Consider the following 21356-nt stretch of genomic DNA (forward strand, 5'->3'; position numbering starts at 1 on the left):
CTCTGCCATGTCAGCATCTTAACAGCAAGAACTTGAAATCCATGGTCTTCACTGCACTTGTAGAAAGCAAGTGATGCAAATGTATAGTGAGTACCGTTACTTTGTTCCTTCAATAATAACTATAAAATAGGAGTAGCTAGCAGACTCACATTTGTATACTCTCCCTTAGCAGCAATGGTAACTATATGCAGGTCACATAGCATTATTTGCATTGCAGGTGTGTCATGGTGTCATCAGTTTTTATATCACGTCAAAATGGGACAACCATAAGAAAGTAAAAGAAAATTTCTTAACATAAGTAGAAGTAAGGGTTCATAAATACTGATAGTGTTTCATAAAAGATTATTTAGTTTGAATATTATCCTACATTTTATATGTTTGGCAAAGATTATGAATTGTGCAAAATTTTTAAACTTATTTAAATTATGAATTATTCACAATCTATAACCATAAGTTCTACCAAAGCGAACCTTTGTTGTAATCAATGCTTGGAAAAATCCTAAGGCAGATCATAGTGTTTGTAACAGATGCTTCTTTTTACTGGAAAATCAAAAGTAATTGTAAAGTCAAAGTGACACAAAATTACTTGCAGAAGTTCCATTGTTGAGCTTCAGCCACTTCCTTAAGCCATTCATTAATACCAGCTTATTTATGTTAGTGCTAGATTGTCCACCAATCAGAAACTTCTCAAGGCACCAGTGCACTGTCTTGGTGCAACCACTTCTAAAACACAATACTATTATTTGATTCCAAAAAGATAAAAATAGAGAAATAAAAGAGCAACAACAATGATGACAGCTACAAAAGCTGGCATAAAGGAATGTAAATTTAGCTATAAAATAACATGGTTTTAATTGAAAGCACCAATTAGAGTAAGTGAATAGTTGTTATGAATTGATCTCTTTACTCCAATCTGGGAATTAGAAAATGGGAACAAAATACCCAGAAATATAATGGATGATGCCACAATCTCCAATTACAGGTTTACAGCACATGAATTTCAAAAGTATAGAAATAAAAATAACATTCCTTCTGTCTAAACGCCACAAAATATACGAAGAAGTTGATTTGCTTAGTTAGAAAACAGGACTCTAGAATTGCGGAGGTGCTGGAAACAGTGTAGTTTAGCTGAACATTGAGCTAGCATTAAAAACCACATCTTGGCCAAACCATTATATAGCATATGCGAAAGTCCCCTTTATGATTTTCCTAAATTTTATCAAACCAGACTCTCATCAAATATGTCATATAGTTAAATTAAATATCTTGACAATGGTCATTAGTGTGAGATCTAAACTTTCTGAGCAGCTAACTTATAATGAGCTTGCCATCAACTTGAGAAATTTTATATACAAAATAGTGCCTGAGCTATATTAAAGGTGTGTTTGACTTTAGTTTGTCAACTTCAATGAATCAGAGGTTACATATGAGCCGCCCACCAATATACTAAAGAAAAGAGGGAGAGCACAACCAAGTGGGTACTAGTGAGGAGTCCTATCTTAATTGGTGGTGAGAAATAAAAATAAACATAAAAATATGAAAAGAAAAACTGCATACAATAGAAAAAGGAACAATAAACTTGCAATAAAACCTAGCTGAAGAATTAAGCAATAAAAATTAATTCTAAAATGTCCAGAGGATTGTAACCGACCAAATTTTTATTAATATACCAACTAATGATTTTTAAAAAGCATGAATTACAAACCCACGATTATAAATACTAAGAGAAGTGAAAAATGCAAACCATTCTGCTCACAAGCCTTCAGCAAAATCACTGTGTTGTAAACCACAACCCCTTTCCACTTTTGACTTTGTTTTTTTTTTTTTCCCCAAGCCGAAAAATTTGTATTTCATTTCACCTCAAGAACCTCTCATATAAAATAAAAAAGAATATTCATACTCACAGGCTGTTTCTATGGCCTTTGTCAAATATATATGTTTCTGTGCTTTCACTCTCACAGTAATTGGTTGTCACGAGGTTCAATTAACTGAAGGAAGGCAACTGAAAGAACAGTTTATGTCCTTCAAACATGAAGTGTTAAAGCCAGATCATGCAAGGAAAGCTATCAATTTGAAGCATATCACGGAAGGGCAAAAAGGTCACTCTTGGGTTGTAATAAAGAAAGAAACATCCCCACCAACGCTACCAAACAGTAATCTTTCTCCTGACACTTCACGTTCAAAATTTGTCAATGATTTCCAATCTACAACACCAGGAAATAGTCCTAGCATTGGACACTCTGCAGCTAACAAAACCAATACTGAAGCAAAAGCAGGAACTGATAATAGCCAGACTGTTGAGGGAAACTTAGATGATCTCAAAGCCAGAGAGCCAGGTCACAGCCCAGGTATTGGCCATTCATCCCAAAACAAAAACACAGGTCCCAATGAGTAGATATCACGATAGGTGTATATTTGTATGATATTTTTCTTACGCACACCTACTTTACAGTCTTCCTTGTAAATCCAATGGTTGGTCAATGTTGTTGAATTATTAGTTTGTGAATTTGAAAACATATAATCAGCATTAATCAATATATGAACTGTTGAATAAAATATTCTCCTTCCCTTTATGTAAGTAGCATACATGTGCAGCAGCTTCTCTACATCTCACATGCAACCCCATGCAAATTCACAATCAGAACTTTGAAGACATAAAATGCAAGTGGGAAGAAGAAGAGATCACAAAATATTCATAGAACAAATAACATTAAAAAAATAAAATAATAAACCTAAGACACTACAAGGAGAATGTTCTCTAAGCCAATGAACTTTAAGTTGGCAATGACATCACTTCAAGCTTCAATTTAAAAAATATCATAGAATGCCTAAAGTATCCACTAAACAGCAAAACCGTTCAAAACTGCTCAAGAGCAAAACTAGTAATCTTGTATCATAAAGATTTCCAAAAAGAGTCAAGTCCATGGATACAAATTATCCAAATTCATTATCAATGTCACAAACCTATGGCAATGGTTCATGAAGTACATCATCTTAATGTAAAATACAATTCAGGAAGGAGGTCCAGAGACCAACTTAACTGCAGATTACCACATTACCACAATAATTTTATTTTATTTTCCATTCTCTATATTTAATCCCAGAACCTTGATATTTCCTATCAACTCCAAGATGGCTATACACAGAATTCAAATCAAGAACATGAAAGCACGATTTAACTATAAATGTTGACATCTAACTGCAGATAGGCTAGAAAAAAGAAAGCTAAATGAATCTCTATTGCAAACTACATTACAAAAGAACTAAAAAGGAAATAAAAAATAAAATAAAAAATCTCAAATATCAGTTGCAACTCTAAAATGATTTCACATTCTCACTTGACCAGAAAATTGCAATTTATACCAAATTTTTTTGTAAGAAGTGCCACAATCCTCCATACTCATTAGCTACCTGAGCATGAATTGGATGATCTCACTACGAATTAATCCATCTTACATCCTATGAATAAAATTTTATACAAGTAGCATTGTCCATTTGTCCTCACTTGACCCATTGTGCTTTTTCTCTTCAAACGAAAAGTTAAAATTGACTGCATTTTCTTAAATGCCTTTGGCAGTAGATTCTTCCTTTGGAAAAAAGTAGCACTTATTAATTTGGGAAAAACAATTGTCATTTTCCTTGGAGCTACTACAATGACAAGCCGTCAAGCCCATCATATTAAAATAACTAATACAGAGTACTGAGTGGATGTAAACTGGTAGAGCAAAAAGGTTTCCAGATGGGGCAAACTACAGCTCTAACCTCCAATTTATATTAGCGCTCTATTCAAAGATATTTTTAAAAATTAAAAAAAAATAAAAATAAAAACTCAATAATAAAATGTATAGGACAACTTTTCATATCTGGAAGAGCCAATTGAGCACTTTTTTTTTTTTTTTTTTTTTTTTTTTCAATCACAAAAGCATACAACCACATGCAACCCTAGTCCCTTCTGCTTGACTTTGAGCATATGCTTTTCTTTTAAAATTAATTTTCACCTGACTAAAACTATATGAAGTTTACAGCGTTCTTAAATATGGTAACAATCACACGAAATCGTTGGCAATGGAGAAGAAATACTATACGCATTGGGTGAGAAATTTTGAAATCCAATGTTTGCATTGACGGACCTGTGTTTATTGAAGCAAATCCTCCGGCGACTTCCGCGCTACAATGCCAGCGACCTGACTAACCAATTTTCAACCAACTCACGGCGGGACTGGTGCGCCAAAAGAACCGTTGGCACGTGCCTCTCTCTGAACTTTTAGGCACCGAACAACGAGTTGATGATTAACGACCGATTTTAAAATTGAATACTAATTTTATTAATTAATTTGATAAAGAGAGTAAATTTTATTGGGAAAGTATTAATTAGGTTAGACTGAATTCAATCATTATTATATAGACCATGGTGGATAACTGGATACAATTGTGTGGACCATAAATAATTTTAATATGCTAAGGTTACATTATTTATGTAAGGTACATTTTTTGAAAGTATATTTTTAATATACTAAGGGTACATTATTTTATATAATATATCTTCAATACAAAAATAATATACCTTCAGTACAAAAATAATGTATTTTTAATATATTAAAAATGTACATGATATTAATGGTCCATACAATTGTGTGGACCATGATTCACACAATAATTTGCTGAGTGAATTTCATGTGAGATCGTCTCACGAATCTTTATAGATATATTGGATCATGATGAAAATATAATACTTACATGAAAAAAATGTGATACTATACAAGAATAAATTGTTTGTTATTCATAAGGAAAAATGTAATACGTTTGAGAAAAAATGTCAAACTATAATACTTTTAAATTGTAATATTTATGACGAAAATTATGATGCTTTTGATGAAAACTATAATACTTTTAAATCAAAATGTATTATTAAGAGTTGAATAGTTACTTATAATGAAAATTGTAATACTTATGTGAAAAAATGTAATACTCCGTACTTATTAAAAACTCGACCTATCTCACATATAACGGGGTGTTTAGTTGGCATTAATTGAAATGCAATTCCAATGTAATTCAATAAAAGGAGAAATGACATTGTTTGGTTTGAGGGAATTACAATTCAATGAAATTGCAATTTCCTTAATTCATTGAATTACAATTCATAAACCTCTTCTATGAATTGGATGCAATTCAACCATACAAAGGAAATGAAAAAATAGTACTTTGAAAATCTTACCTAATTTCGTCCTCCTGTCAATTTGAACCGTAGGATGATAGCCGAAGGACGAAATTGGATATGATTTTCAAAGTTGAGTACTTAATTTGATAAAGATAATAGTCGAGGACCAAATCGATAATTTTACTATAGCCAAGAGATTAAATCAGTCTTTTAGATTCACCAATCATTCTATTAACTTTAACAAAAAAAGAAACATTAAATCTCTATTCAAAAGTTAGAATAATAAATTATAATATCTTGTAAAAAGGAAACTAAATTTAAAAAAATACTTAAATATAAAATAAAAAATAAAAATATCATATATCATATTGTTTTCAACAATTATATTAAATTTAAATCATCACTAAATTTGATATATTTTTAATTATGAGAAACCGTTATCAACCACAACATTTTCTTTAATTAATTTATTGCTACACCATCTTAGGTTCTTATTAGCAAGTGGTATAAAATATGAAATAAATTAAATCGAAAATCAAGACAAATAAAAGTGCTCCATAACTCTTTTAATCCATTAGAAAAAACATTTTTGCGTAGTGGTCTTGAAAACAACCAAAATGAAGTTGTAGTAAGAGGAATCTTGAAGAATCTCTTGTGGTAGGTAAGCTGTCTTTCATAGATTCCACCAAGAATATTCTAATTTTGATTAAAAAAAGAATTAATTTCACCAGAGGTCCATTGTCTTTGGTGACAATTTCAAATCTAGTCTCCCATTATCATTTTTGTCATTTAACATCACAGACTATTATTTTTTGAACATTTTTAGTCCTTCTCATGACTTTTTCTATTTTTAGTAAAGATATTTTTGTTCCTTCATATTTTTCTTTTGTTATTTTTTCAGTTCCAACCGCTTTAATTGGTTTAGGACTTTACTAAAAATCAGTTGAAAAATATGATTACTAAAAATCAGAAGTTACCTAAAGTTCTAAACCGATTAAACTGGCTAAAACTGAAAAAATAACAAGAGAAAAATAAAAAAGACAAAAATGTCCTTACTAAAAATAAGAAAGTCACGAAAATGACTAAAAGTGTCCAAAAAATAATAGTCTACTGGGATGTTAAATGACAAAAACAATAATCTGGAACTAAATTTAAAATTACCACAAAAAACAAAGGACATCTGGTGGATTAAACTCTTAAAAAAATTATCATTGCCTCCGATTTGTTTTAACCCCACATGCAGATTAATCATGCTTTAACTCTACTCCACTACTTAAAAGGAACATCCTTAAAGATTTTCAACTCCACACTTCAAGTTGCTTGTTCTTTGGTGGACATCACTACTATCCTTGATGAATAGCCCTCATCGATGGGTTCACACTCATCACCGTGGTGATGACACTTTTACAAACAACAACCATTTGTAGCTTAATTAGGGTGAGGCAAGACACCGACCCCTTGTCTCATGGGTTCCTTGTGCACCATCATCCCTAGTGACAATTCTACAACCTACACCCCTTCGTAGCAAAGGATACAATAAAGTTACCTTTTTGTTGTCAATGTTGTCACTATAAGCTATAGTTATATTTGGTGTTGAGACGAAGTGTCTCTTACACACCCAAGTGTTTACACCATAACAAAGATGATAAGTTTTCAAGAAGTTGGACAATTTTAATTTGAACGAGTTTTGAAGAGAATTTTTGTCCAAGACTCATATACAAATTGGAACATGGTGGCAACCATTAGTTACTACCATGGGCTAAACTTTATGTTTGAAATATCTATCTCTTAAACAAGCATTTTCAATCACAAAAATATATAGATTTTAAAGACTTCAAGCAAAATAGAAACCAACTAGTAATGTGAGAGAGAATGTTCTAAGTCTAAAATCTAAAAAGCTTATCAAGCATTATATTATTATAAGCTCAAAAGACTCAATAATGATCTTGAGTCTACACAAGTTGAAGAAACATAACAACCTTTCGTTGAATCTTGTTAAAAGATAATCTCCTTAGTGGATACTAGTAGAAAGAGTATTGGGTAACAAGATGGATGCATATTTCACTACTAGAAATTATGAAATTTTCGACCACCTGAAAATAATCTTAAATCAAGTTGAAAGCAAAAAGTGGTCGAAAATAGCAACAAAGGTTTTTCCGGATACCAAAAGTGGTCGGAACAAGGCTTTCGACTTGATTTAAGATCACTTTCAGGTGGTCGAAAATTGCATAATTTCCAATAGTGTTTCTTGTGGAAAGCTAACAATAATCTTGTTGGCGGCTTAGTTTCCAAAGCACATATATGATTGGTTCATTTTGTAAAGCAACATTACTTAGTGAATTTTCTACAACTAGAAAAGGATTAGATTGAGTGGACTAAAGGGATTATACCATATTGTACTGTTTGTTACTATACTAGTTTTAGAAAATTTGTTCTTTTGGCTTTACAATATAGTAAAATAAAAATAGATTATTGAAGGGGGCTGGTCTAATTAAAGTCTTAACATATTTCAAATGCATCACAAAAATTTATTACTACAATTATTTCTAACAATAATTGTAACAATTTGTACATTGTATTTACTTTATCATGTACACTTACAAATTTTTTTAGTTTTTACCATTCTTTTTTCTTTTCCTCTCAAAATTGTTAATACAGTTTAAATATAGTAACTCACTACTGAAAATTATGGAATTTTCGACCACCTGAAAGTGATCTTAAATCAAATTGAAACCAAAAAGTGGTTAGAAATAGCAACAAAGGTTTTTCCGGATACCAAAAGTGGTCAGAACAAGGCTTTCGACTTGATTTAAGATCACTTTCAAGTAGTCGGAAATTCCATAATTTACAGTAGTGACTTGTACATTGTATTTAATTTTTTTTTTTACATACTTACAAATTCTTTATGATTTTACCCCACCCCACCCCTCCCCCAACATAGCTATTAAAACCATTAAATATAATAACATATATATTGTGTTTACATTCTTATACATATAAAAATTCTTTCCAGTTGTACATTTAAAAAGTTAATATAATAATACTACAATAGTCATCATGAGACTACAAGTGATTTTTTTTTTTTTTTGAGTAAATACCCAAAATGGTCCCTCGACTATAGCTAAATTCACAAATTGGTCCTCAACTTTCAATTTCACCCAATTAAGTCCTTAACTTTGCAATTTTGACACGATTTGGTCCTCCATCTAATTGACCGTTTGTTGACCGTGATCGACGATCTCCAGAAGAACCTTCAGCTCTCGTCGGAGCACGTGGAGGCCTCCAGGATGACGTTGCACCGGTTCGGAAACACGTCGTCTTCTTCGCTCTGGTACGAATTCAACTACATTGAATCCAAAGGGAGGATGAAGAAGGTGACCGGGTTTGGTAGATTGCTTTCGACAGTGGATTCAAATGTAACAGTGCGGTCTGGAAATGCAACCGGAACCTTAAAAAACCGACGATGGACCATGAAATTACATATATATCCTCAAAAATCACAGTCAACAAACGGTCAAATAGACATAGGACCAAATTGTGTTAAAATTACAAAGTTAAGGACTTAATTGGGTGAAACTGAAAGTTGAGGACCAATTTGTGAATTTAGCTATAGTCGAGGGACCATTTTGGGTATTTATTCTTTTTTTTTTTTTAAATAGTCATTAAATAATCATAAAGTAGAAATATTGATATGATACTCTTGACATATACAATCTTTTTTTCCAGTGTTAGGTTAAACTTTAAACAGAGACCATCCAATTAGAGGGTGATATTTTTGACTGCTTAAATTGGACGGTTGGGAAGAACTAACAGAAGAATCTAGCTTCATTTCCAAATTCCACCCATCAGATTGGGTCATAATATATGCATATATTGAAGGATTGTTCAGGGTTCATACATTTTCTGCATAAAAGAAGCAATAAATGTCGTGTTACTCCATATCAATTATTCCATGAGGATTTATAACCCACCTGCGTTACATATAAGGCATGTTACCAAAAAAAAGTGCAAGTTGTACTATATATTCTTTATGGATAATCACGTAAATCCACAATCTAAGAGTGTTTGAGTTGCACTATTCTTTAAAATATGTCCTTTGACACTTCTTATTTCTAAGTTAGGACTTAGAGCAACACCATTGGTTTGCCTTTTTAAATTTTTCGTCAAAATTTTTCATAGGTTAAAAGAAGGAGGGAGCAACACCATTGTTTTGTGGCATCCATGGCAATTTTTCCTATTCTCTTCCCTCTCTTTCTTATTTGTCACTGCAAAAGCTTTGTAAAATTTAAGACTATTTTTTAGTATACTTAGATTTTTTACCGTCAGACACAGTGACTAATCCACTCGCTGAATTGTAGGCACCTCTTTTGGGTGGAACAATTGGTCTGAAGATTTAATGTTACTCCATTTTCAAAGTCAAGGATCGAACCCTTGAAAAATTTAAGACTATTGAGAATACTCTAAGATAATTTATTTCAAACCTCATTATACTACTACGTTTCTCTGGCGCCGTTATTGTAAATTTTCTGTCATGATAATGCAAATTAAACCCAAACTCGCTGGCATTGCTATGATCCACCTGTAATTTTCTTATAAGCCAAACACCAAGCATATATATGAAGGTAGGGGCCTCCATAGTCCTAGCTCGCTCATCATCTTTACGCTAGGAATTAATAATCGTTTTGATCCATTGATATGATTATTCTGTAATTATTAAATTAATCTCTAATTATTAATTTTGGTCAATTAAATCCTTAATTATTAATTTCGTAACGGGTTTGGTCCTCAGTCAAACTGATCGAGGATCAATTTAGTAATTATGGAGGATCAGATCGGTTATGAAATCAATAGTTGGGGTTTAATTGGTCAAAATTGATAGTCGATGACCAATTTGGTAATTACGACATAATTGAGTGACCAAAACGGTCATTAATTCTTACGCTAAGTTTGTACTATTAGAGCTGATATGCAACTCACATGAATTTCACTGTATATCAAATAGACGGCAATAGTGCGGTCTTGAATGAATTACTTGAGAAAAAGTCTATATATATATATATATATATATATATATATATATATATATATATAGAGCAACTACCTAAATTTATTATCGAAGGAGTAGAAGATAAGATGTAGAGACTCAAGAACTCTTTATAATTTGAAGCGACACTTTGTCAAATTTCTTGGTCAACGAAGGATTTTGCAAAGGCAAAGTAGATAACACCTTATTCAAGATTGAAGATGATGGTCAAATCTTATTGGTATGTATCAAAGGCGAGTTCAAATCTCAGTCTCGCTACCTCTTTAGTTTAGTTGCCGCCAACAAACCTGGCTTCACTTATAAGAGAGAATTCTTACACTGAAAGCATGTTGTGCAGTTGAGGAGGCTCGCAGGTGCTAGGAAGGGATCAGAATTATTGAGCTGCGCTTCGAAGAGCCAAGTTCAACATCTCATCAGACCGTGACACTGAGTGCTACGCAATTATAATGAAATCAAGCTAAGATGCACATTTGCTATTAGCTAGTAATAAGTGTTTGATCCTGAAAGTTTACAATTCGGAGGAATGTCAACTAGTTCACAAGTATTATTCGATTTGTAAAATAGAATCAACTTCACATTTTATTGCTTCTCTGCAAGTTGGTCCTTCAATACAAGTCACAACTTCTACGTAGGTCTAATTGCTCATTTTCTAACAAGTTAGAAAATCATGTCAATTTTTTAATAAATAAGTTAGAGTACGTATTAGAGTCATACTCTAACAAATATGTTATAAAATCTGGACCAAATAATTTTCCAATCCTAGCACATTTGCTTGCGTCCGTCGAATGTTTGTTACACTGCTACTTTTACAAGACATTCCACACAGACAAAATAGCCTCAATACGCTCGTGCAATAATCACCAATTGGTGCTGATGTGGTAAATACTTTGATTCCCACGAATACATGCGAGTATTGAGGTCGGATTCGGTTTGGGTCCTTTCCTAGTCTGCTTGTTGGTTTAAGAAAGTGGGCTCGGGGAAGTTATGTGAGGTCAGAGAGTCCCGAGCTGATTGAGATTTTGTGGAATTGTCCAAAATTAAAGCCCCCCCCCCCCCCCCCCCCCCCCCCTCTTCCCTCATCTCTCTACATTTAATGTTGTATTTATAAGAGGATTGAGGGGAACACATGCTGAAAACTCAGCATGTGGGGCACGTGTGGCTCACGCAGAGGGGCAGATCGGATGCCTAGCTGATTTCCCCTCGCATCTGAAGATTCCGGACGTTCCTGCTTCCCACCTCCATTTCGCCAGCTTGGAGAAATTGCCGCCTAACCTTCTAAGTGACGGAGGTCGGGTCCTCCCAACTGCTCGACTTAAGATGATTGGGAAGGATCCGGGATCTAGGCAATAGGGCTACTAACCAAGCCCCGGTCGGTACTTCATAGCATGGTCATGCCCGAGTAGTTCTGGGTCAGATTCCTGTCGATGACTCGACCCGGTAGCGGTATGGGTACGCCCCCTCATCAGGTGGTTATTTAACCAGAGTTCTCTAATCCATCTCTTACGAGGAGTAAACCTCCTTTGTTCTCACCTAGCTAATTGGAAAAAATAATTTGTATATAATTCAAACTCCTTTAAAAAGTAGTTGAGTTATATTTATACTAGTGTAAACTCACATCCCTTTCGAATATAATATAAATATATAATGTAAGACAAATGGTACTTAAAATGTCTTATAAAAATTCTTTTTTTCGCAACTCAACACATATACTTTGAAAATCAATTTGTCATTAACTCATTATCAAAAATTCTAAGCATACCCATTCTAACTAATTTTTCCAACAACAAACACCCTCTCTTAATATCTTCTTGAAGTATAACACCTCAATTAAAGAGTTGCATGCATATGCATGTGGTTATTCACTTGTACGTGCATGGCAATGTATGCATGAGCTGTAAATGTTGACAAATTAAACTTCAACCATAACTGGATGGCTTATTAGATGCCTTGAGTGAGCTGTCTGCTAACGTTGGTTCTAGTTTCACAATGTCGTCGTCTTCCTTGGAGGATCGAGCTGTGAGCTGTCAATCACAAACGTAATTTCTTTATTCTTTTTCTTCCTTTTTTTTTTTTTTTTTTTTACAGTATATTTTTACTCCTCCCCAAAATGTTGCAAATCAAAACAGGGCGGCAATGGCATGCACATTCTCATAGTACAATCCAATGGAATCTCCCTCGGTGTTGGGGACCGATCACATGCCCCTTCCCTTTTCAGCTCCTTTAAATACTGCTCACCAATTACCCACAACACTGCAACTATCACTCTCCATTTCCTAAGCTCTCATATATATATTATTCTCATCTGATCTGATCTTCCATGGCGGCCAAGCTGTCCAGTTGTTTAGTATTCTTGGTGTTTCTAATAATGATTCTCTCCAACCAGCTTGTTTTCATTGAAGGTAGAAAAATGGCGGCGGCTCCGAGGGGAACCCGTTTGAGGCGCTCCCAGAACCACCCTGCAGTTGGTCACGCCGGAGAAGAAAACAACGCTAGAAGGCCGCCGCTGGTGGTGGCGGCGGAAGGAGAGGTGGATTCTTTCCGGCCTACCGCTCCCGGCCACAGTCCGGGCATTGGTCATTCCATACACGACTAGTTAAGAATTATATATATTCTGAACGTACTCTCTGATCTTCTACGTGCTTGCGGGGATGCATGCATGCATGAATCTCCATTATTCAAAATCTCTCCTTTGTATTCATGTCTTTGGTTGGGTCTGTCGTCGTGGATGTTGTATTTCTTAGGAGTTTAGGGTTTAAACTGTTTTCTTATTAGCTTAGCAGGTTGTATATATTCGAATGCATGTCGTCTAAGGTTGCAATTGTAAGAGTCCAATTTCGTGTCTTAATTTATTAATTAATCTTCTTCTTCGAAAAAAAAAAAATATTATTAATTAATCTTAATTAATGACTGGGAGTTGGACAATTTTAATTTCCCTGGCCTCGCTGAAAACATCAACCCAGAGATCTCAAAATTATGTAAGATTTAAGAAGTAATTATATCAATTTAATGATAAGAAAACACATTCATATGTTATCGATATGATATAATATACTTATATCTTTTATATATTTAATTGATCTGCCAATAAAAAATAATCATAAATATACAACAGTAAGTGGGCTAGACGATTAACTTAATAACTATAAAATTTCAAATTCATTTCCTGGTAAAGGTTACCTATTAACTTTCTCAGTTTGAACTGATAATGATTACAGACTTTTTAATAAATCAAAATATACAATACTCTTCTCCCCAGGTTAAATTCCCAAGCCTAAGGGTCCCTCACACCTCGGCCTAATTAACAGAGCATTTGGGAGGATATAAATCACGGTGACTCAATGACTCAGCTGAAACTGGGCAAAATATACAATAATCATTATTACGAAATGTGTGTTTGGTCGTGCGATCAAAGTTCATTTAAAGAAGTGACTGAGCGCACATATGACATCAGGAGTGAAAGTATAGTGATCATCACCCAACTTTCCTACGAACATGTATGATGTAATGAAGTGTATGTATGATGACAAAAAACTAAAAATTAAAGTTTCTTGAAAATGTATAAAAGTTAGATTTTTGAACGAGAAATAAAATTAAATAAATGAATTTTAAATTTCGACCGAACTTGTTCGTGGAAAATAAAAATTAAAAGAAAATTGGAAGTTTTTAAAACTAAAAATACTACAGAATTCAAATTTATAGTTTTTGAAGTATAGAAACAACTTTACATTTCCAAAAGCATATATAGGTCAGCATTTTCATATTTCCACGTGCGAAAGTTTGAAAAGAAATATAAATAATAAATACATATTATATAAATAGTACCAATAAATTTGTAAATGCACTCACTAACACTTCAAGAAACAAAAGTATTACTTCATTCACATCGTGAGTACTAAAAGTGATGATGTCTGTCAAGTACCTTGTGGTCTTATGGCCAGGGACGGAGTCAGAAATTCTGTTGAGGGGGGAGGGGACGAAATAGGGACGGATTCAGAATTTTTTTTAATAAAGGCGAAACATTAAAATAAAAGAGATATTTAAAAAATAAATAAATAAATTACTTAAGAAATATAGGTGTAAATATTATTGAATATGAGCAAAAATAAAACACATCGAAACTTTATAAAAATATTCATAACAAAATATGAAACATAATTAATTTGATAAAATAATTTGAATATATGTATGTGTGTATTAAATAATATTAAAAAAGCTATTAAAAAACTGTAAAATTATATTAGCACTCACAGATTCAAACCTCTAACCTTTAGTATAACCAAACACATGCTCTTCCAACTAATCTAACCCATTCCTTATAATTAACCGTTTTTATATACTAATACTAAAACATGTACTATATATACATATATACATACAAAGATTATATATGGGGTGGGGGGCAGCTGATCCCTTGCCCCCCTTTGGCTCCGTCCATGCTTATGGTATCACTGTTATCATTTTTAATTGAATGTATCAGCTTAATGTCGAGACTAAAAATGATTTTTTTTTCTTATTTTTCTATATATGATCTGAACTGTTACATTCCAACTCAATCTTTAAGTAATCTCCAAAACCAGTAGAAGTGGAGGTAGGGAAGATATATATATATAGTAGGCATGCAGTAGCACAATTTCAATCTAGGGGCAGCAAATTAAAGCAGCACAGAAAATCTAAACAAATCTTTCACCAACCCCATTCAAATCATAAACCCAAGATAATAACATATCCTCTGGAATAAAAAATAAAATATTGTTACTATTATTATTATATAATATGCTACCAAACTAAACGTACGTAGTATATAATCACAGTGGTCCACTATTAGTTGTCTGGGACAAGCTAGGAAATTAACATTGTACTACGTACTCCATCGTAGCTCCCAAGGCAATGGAGACCAGACCCTAAAAGGTCCCTTTTTAGATTGCTTTTTAGTCTTTTCCATTAACTGCAAGAGATTAGAATCTTCCCTCATTTAGTCTTTGTTTATTTACATGGCTGGCTGGCTCACCAACGTTGGAACGATCGAGCTGAGGTAACCGCTAAGGGGTCAACTTAGTTGTTCCAACCGCTAAGGGCCACTAATTAGAAAAAGACAAAAATTTGTGTGAGACAGAGTCGATTCAATATGAAAGAATGCAATATTAATCAAGAATAAAAGTGTCTGTTCCAATGGCTAAGGGTCACGATCTCTTCACATTATACATACTTCCATTATACAATTGCGTTAATAACATTCTTGAAGACTGAGATAAATAAAATCAAATTTATAATAAATTAATCGATTATATAACCTTAGGGAGTCAAAATTGGAATCTTGTAATTAACAAGTCAATTGCTCAACCAACCCGGTTGGGTGTTGTCCCAGCTAGTCTTGTTAGAAACTAATGTTATATTCAGGCTGGGTTTACTTCAATTTAATTTAATTTCTATTTCCTTTTAAAGTTCTTCATTCTTCAATCTCGATTTTCAAAATAGAAAAATTTACAAATAAATGTATTCTCTTTTTTTTTTTTTTTTTTTTTTCTTGATTCAGTTTCTAGTTACTCCGTAATAAACACATACTTTATAGTTCATAAAATAATAATAATAATAACAACAACGTGTTTATAAAATTTGATTTGACACAAATATTGTTAAATAAAAAAGTTGAAGTAACCCTTGAGGTGATGAAAGGGAAGATAAGGCCTTGATATGAATTAAGTATAAAGTTGGAGATTCAATACAATCAGATTGGGAAGAAGTGATTTAGAAAACAGTAGTGTATTATTTTGTGGTATATTTTATGTGCAAAAGAGGAATAAAAAATCTGTAATGTTGAGTAAGTTGTAGTGGAGGACACAGCTGTTAGGTCGTAGTACAGGGTACTATTGCCATCTGATCACAACGAATACCAATTAGTTATACACATATTATGGCCCTGTTTGATAAATAGTTGTTAGCTGATTGAGTATAATTAGTTGATAACGGTCCTGTTTGGTAAAATGGCTGTTAGCTGATAGTTGTTTGCTGTTAGCTGATTGTGTTAATTAGAGGGTATAAATAGTTGATAACATTAGCTGATTGTAGAAAAGTGTTTGGTAAATTAGCTGTTAGCTGATAGCTGTTTGGTATAATTTCTTTTCTAAAAAGGCTAATTGAAAAAGTTACTTGGAGTAGCTTTTTGAATTTTAGCCTTTTGGAATTGTAAAAAGCTAATTAACCAAACATTTATATTGATATTTTAACTAAATCAAACAATTAATAGTGATCAAATAAGTCAAAATTGGCCTATAGGCCAATTTTTTACCAAACACGGCCAACATTAGTCGATTGTAAAAAGATGTTTGGTAAATTAATTGTTAGCTGATAGCTGTTTTGTATAATTTCTTTTCTCAAAAAAAACTAATTGAAAATGTTGGTTTGAGTAGTTTTTTGAATTTTAGTATTTTGGAATTACAAAAGCTAATTAACCAAACACTTATATTGATTTTTTAACAAAGTCAAACAACTAATAGTAATCAAATAAGTCAAAAATTAGCTTATAAGCTAACTATTTTACCAAAGACCCTATATATTTTCTACTCCGTAAATATTACATTTTTGAGATCGCAAAATCAACCAATCAAGTAAAAAAGCAACATAAGAGTATGAACATTAAGAGGAATATAAGGTAGCATCCCTCATTTGTCTCATGATTAGTTCCGTTAACTTAGGAATTATCTTAGTAATTGATTGATTGAATTGGGTTGTTGAAAATTTGTGACAAGTATATACTTGGATTAATGGCGCATGGAATATGGAAAATTAGGCCAGGCAACCTCAGTCTAGTTGGTGGGATAGTTTGTTTGATAATCATAATAAGATTCTAAGTTTAAATTTGATGTGAGAGTTAAGTTTGAATCAATCAGTAATGAATAACCTAAGTTGGTTTATCTTCTTGTTGTTGTTTGCTAGCTAAATTTACAAGACAAATTTTACCTAAAATATATATTTAGATAACGATTATAGATTTTTTGATAAATGAAAAGAATATGTACAACTAGCCATTAAAGCAATAAGATGGGAAGTGGGGTGGTGCATTTGAGCTTTATATCTTCACCAGATCAGAGGTCGGTCTTAAACACCCAAACAAAACCGTCCATTTCAAACTTTAGGAATCTTCCCACTTCCCACCACTGTGGAGCACGCCACTGTACTCCAGTCACCAGGGACACAATCACGTGCTCCTCTCTTTCATCTTCTCTGTAAAGTTCACATTTAAATAAACAATAATTCTGACTATCTCAAATGAGAGATTACAAGTTCGAACCTCCATTAAAAAAATATATATAAATAAATATTACATTGTAATAGAGTCGTTAATATCCTCGTACGTCTAAATTCTCTAAACTTTACAGAACAGGTACATGAGTGCAGGCCAGTCACGACTTCACCAATTAAAGAATTGGCACAAATATCATGGCTTAGAAAAATATATGTATATATGTAAACTGAATTTAAACTATTTTAATTGAAACAAATAATTATTGATCATAGTTTCATATTTAAGTATTGATCAAATTGAAATGAATGAAGTAAAATGCGAAAGTAACACTTTTAAATTATTAATCAGAAGAAAGAAATGGAGAGCACTATTTGTAAGAATCGAGGTACAAATATATGTTAACGGTCATTTTTCATTTAGGCGTTTGGTTCACGGAATGTTAGATTACCTTAGGGAATGTTAGATTGCTGGGAATATTAGATTACTCGGAATGTTAGATTCTTGTGTTTGGTAAAAATGAGGTATGTAAAATGTCAAGGTAATCTAACATTACCTAAGTTTAGCAAGGGAATCACATTCCCTCAAAAAAGGGAAAAAATCTGATGTGGCGGCAATGTTGGATTCCAAGGGAATATTATATAACTTCAACCAAACATAGGCATGTTAAATAACCAGCCCAACATAACCTTTGTTATCCAATATAACCCCAACCAAACGCCTAAGGTCTTCGAGCATACTGATTAAGTTAATTATATGATATAACGGTAGTTAAAGTTAGTTTAAATAATAAAATGAATGACATCTTGTGCTTAGATGACATCTCTGTAGCTCCCTTTGAGAAAAGATCATATAGGATTGAACTCTGGTGGTAGAATATTAACTCTTTGGTCTTCAACCGTTTGAGAAAGTATAGAATAAATACTACCTTGTAATAGAGTTAATAGTATTCAAAAAATAATGGAATGAATGACTATTGAAATATAAGCAATGAAAGTAATACTTAACGTTTAGATTAGTAATGAGAAGACAAATGTGATGGGAATACTATTTGTAAGAATCTAATTAAGCACAAAGTACAAACATATATGCCAAGGACCTTGTGATTTAGTGGCATCAAGACAAAAGTTATGGGAATACTATTTGTAAGAATCTAAGTACAAAGTACAAACATATATGCCAATGACTTTGTGATTCAGTGGCATCAAGTAACTCCCTCAAATTGGAGGTCATGGGTTCGAGCTTCAATAGATTGAAAAAGTAGATATGAACAATGAACAAATATTACATTATAATAGAGTCAGCAATACTCAAACAAAAAAAGTACGAACATATATATATTAATGGTATTTTATTATTATTTAAAGCCTTCAATTAGACTTAATTATATAAGTTGTATGCATGACATAATGGTAGTTAAAGTTAGTTTAATGATGCTTGATAGGGACATGCACGAGGAGCTCTTAATTAAACTAACCCCAACATTGATAATTGTAGAATTCGTCTCTGAGTGTTGATCATGCTCACTTTTTGTCTCTAAGTTAACATTGGCATTGTACCTTTCATCCTTTCAATTCGTGCTCACTTTTCGTCCCTGGGTTATACTAAAATTTTAAATTTTGTCCCTAATGTTTTTTTAGTAAAGGGACGAAAACTGCAACACCAATGATAATTTAGGGACGAAAAGATAGTATGACCAACATTTAGAGAAGAATTCTACAATTACCCTATAACTTAGGGACGAAAAGTGTAATTTTTTTTTAAATTTTAATAATTATTTTATAGCATGGCTTAATCTTTACACTAATGTTGGTGGAGCCCAGCTAAGTTCTGTTAGTTAAGAATGAAGATATTCTTTAATGATCAAAAAGTAAGTTTGATTCTTGTTAAAAGAATTTATGAAATTAAATTTAGTCTTGTTTTGTATGAATATTTGTTTTTCATTTATTATGAATTATTTAGATTATGAATTGAAGTTTGAATTTGTACATGGAGGTATGGTAACGATCGACACCATAGCCTTTACCGTATATATACATTATATACATTAATTTTATTTGTATAAAAAAAATAAAAAAATGTACATAAATTTAAGTTAGAAAAAAGTAAAGAGAATAAAATGAATACATTAAGTACAATATTACTATATGCACTTGATCCATGATACAACTCTTGCATTACAAAAAGTTTGGGCCTATACAACAGCCTGGCTTTGACCCCTAATAGTATTTTTTTTTTTTAAAAAAAATGTAACATTAACAAAAATATAGTTATTTTCAGAAATATTATTTTATTTTAAATATATTTTATGAACCAGACATATATTGTTATTCTTATGATGTACTTGAATGTATTTGTTTAATTGCATAGAATTGTATTATAGTGAAGTAGTTAGGTATTTCGATTGTGTCTCGTGTGAAGATGGAGACAGCGACTGGTGGCATGGGTGGGGGTTTAGTTAGAAAAATGCAAGTTGAAACATGCGGTACAACATATGACTTGTTTATGTATATGTCGTCTAATTAATATCATATTATGCAGGCAGGGCAATCATTATTTGGTTAATTAAGTCCATTTTGAAAATGACTCAACACTTTTCAGTTTTGAATTTTAGATGACTGCTCAGATTTGACAGCACAATTTTTGTATATAATAATAATAATAATAATAATAATAATAAATTAATAATAAACAATTTCTATAGTGCCTAAATACACCCACTATTATAATAGAGTAAATACCCAAAATGATCCCTTGACTATAGCTAAATTCACAAATTGGTCCTCAGTTTTCAATTTCAACTAATTAAATCCTTAACTTTACAATTTTGACACGATTTGGTCCTCCATCTATTTGACCGTTTGTTGACCGCGATCTTTGAGGATATATATGTAGTTTCACGTGCAAAGCTCAAGAGAACGCTCTTGGAGGTGACATCGTTGTTTCGGAGGGGGAAGTGCTTCTCCGCTTGCTGCTTGGGGATCACGAGCCGGTTCAGCTTAGAGAACGCTCTTGGAGGTGACAGCGCCGTTTCAGAGAGGGGAAGTGCTTCTCCGCTTGCTACTTGGGGATCCCGAGCCGGTTCAGCTTGCCTACATCGCTTGGAGTCACGGCTTTCTCGAAGAGCCACTCCAGGGACTTCGGCGATTTATCTATCAAAAGTTATAATCTCTCCGGCATGGGGTGCAACGCTGGCAGTAGATTCAAATGTAATAGTGCGGTCTAGAAATGCAACCGGAACCTTAAAAAATCGACGATGGACCATGAAATTATATATATATCCTAAAAAACGCAGTCAACAAACGGTCAAATGGACAAAGGACCAAATTGTGTTAAAATTGCAAAGTTAAGGACTTAATTGGTTGAAATTAAAAGTCGAGTACCAATTTGTGAATTTAGCTATAGTCGAGGGACCATTTTGGGTATTTACTAATAATAATAATAATAATAATAATAATAATAATAATAATAATGTGACAGACATTTTTATAAAAAGATGATGAGTATTTGAAAAATAAAATCATTCATTTTTATTTACACTTGACATGTTTAGTTAACTTTGGGTACTTATAATAAAGTTATAAGTCAACCTATGAAGAAATTAAGTGCCACAAATATGCATGCCTAAGTAGAGAGTGAGGAGAAAATGCAAGTAGGTAGAAAGTGAGGAAAATATGCAAGTAGGTAAGAGAGGTATAAGAAAAAATGTTAGTTAGGCTCAAACTAAGAGAGGTATAAGAAAAAATGTTAGTTAGGCTCAAACTAGTACAGTATATTATTGCTTCATGGTTATTTGATAAGGACGATTTTCATACATCTATTAAGTATCAAATCACAATATAAAGATTAGATACCGTTTCACTAGAGATGACTATTGTAATGTTAGAAATTGATACAAGGTGAAGTTAAGCACA

At 32.6% G+C, this 21356-nt stretch overlaps 1 long non-coding RNA gene across 1 annotated transcript; it reads left to right on the plus strand.

Moving 5' to 3' along the window:
* Positions 1–9978: 9978 nt before the first annotated feature.
* On the plus strand, positions 9979–20858 carry LOC109177665. The gene is made up of 3 exons (XR_002053613.1): positions 9979–10071; positions 17535–17538; positions 20848–20858. It is a non-coding gene; the product is annotated as an uncharacterized LOC109177665 (long non-coding RNA).
* Positions 20859–21356: the final 498 nt, after the last annotated feature.

The sequence above is a fragment of the Ipomoea nil genome, unplaced genomic scaffold (genome assembly GCF_001879475.1).
Source record: "Ipomoea nil cultivar Tokyo-kokei standard unplaced genomic scaffold, Asagao_1.1 scaffold0805, whole genome shotgun sequence".
In the NCBI taxonomy this organism is placed as follows: Eukaryota; Viridiplantae; Streptophyta; class Magnoliopsida; order Solanales; family Convolvulaceae; genus Ipomoea; species Ipomoea nil.